The sequence below is a fragment of the Rattus norvegicus genome, chromosome 1 (genome assembly GCF_036323735.1).
Source record: "Rattus norvegicus strain BN/NHsdMcwi chromosome 1, GRCr8, whole genome shotgun sequence".
Classification (NCBI taxonomy): Eukaryota; Metazoa; Chordata; class Mammalia; order Rodentia; family Muridae; genus Rattus; species Rattus norvegicus.
In genome coordinates, this window is record NC_086019.1 from 16,062,330 (window position 1) to 16,063,669 (window position 1,340).

Consider the following 1,340-nt stretch of genomic DNA (forward strand, 5'->3'; position numbering starts at 1 on the left):
ACCAAGGGACTGGGACAAAGTCTCTCAGGTTGAGAGCTCCATCACTCAAAGGACTGAACTTTCTCCAGCACTGTTCTGCTCCTGATGCTTTATAAATTCTGTTTATTACTGTAAATTAGGTAGCAAGTCAGGCTCACCAAATTTCTATGACCCTTTGGAATAAGAGTTGATTCTAAATACCAAGACAGACAGACAGACAGACAGACAGACAGACAGACAGACAGACAGACACACACACACACACACACACACACACACACACAGAGGACAAACAAGCAAATCTGGTAAGATTCATTTAAATGAAATATACAAAACTTCCTATGAGTGTAACTAGCTATGAGGGCTTTTCTTAATAATTTAAATCTCTTGAAAGTGAATCTTAAACATGGAGACGCACTTAAATCAGTGAAAATACTGAATTTGAATACAATTAGAGTTTCGTGTGCTGTTACCTCTTCCCACATACAATAATTACCTGCACAATTAAACTATTTCCTTTTCCTACATATTTATTAGCATATGTGTTCATTGTGTGTAAAATAACAGAGTAGTTAAAACTAATTGTGACATGCCACTGGCCATCGCTGAAACTACCTGTGTGAATTATAATACCAACACGATTTTCATCTATCACAGTGAGAATCGACCTCTACACGGAACTCAGGTTAATTGGCTCCGTGTCTTCCTGTGCGAAAGCTCACAGTTTTATTTTATTCAGAAGATGTTAGAGTTTAGCCAGGTGGTGGTTTTATTTTTAATTACCAGTGATTTCAGTAATCAGAAAATTATCAAAAGAGTGCAATGTTTCATAAGTAAACACCAACACGCTTTAGCAACATTTACAAAAATATGATAAGCTATAAAAAAACACACTTTTTTGTTGTTGTTTGGTTGGTTTGGACTGGGTTTTGGCACAAATGAAGAAATCTCAAATGCCAAGCTCTCCCGAGTTGCTGAAGCAGACACCTTAATTCTGAAAGTACACTCATGGATCCAGCCACGTGGGTAAGCAAACCAGGAAAATCCCCTTTTTTAACTCCCTCTCTCTTTTACCTTTTTGTTGCAGACTCTTTCTCATAGTTAGTCCCAAAACCATACAAAATTATTTTCCGCAAATGTCCTTTGAGATTTGCTTATTAATCTGTCTGAATGTGTGTCCAACCAGAATGTTTAACTCCTTGGCAATTTATTCTCCACAGACTCCAGTAATCAGTCATTAGGAAATACTAACCGGATGTAGCACCCGATATTTTTAAAAAGCATATTTACGCTTGAGTCAGCGTGAAGCACACTCTTCGTTTGCAAATCTCTCAGGGTAAGTTTTGCAAAATTACTGCTAA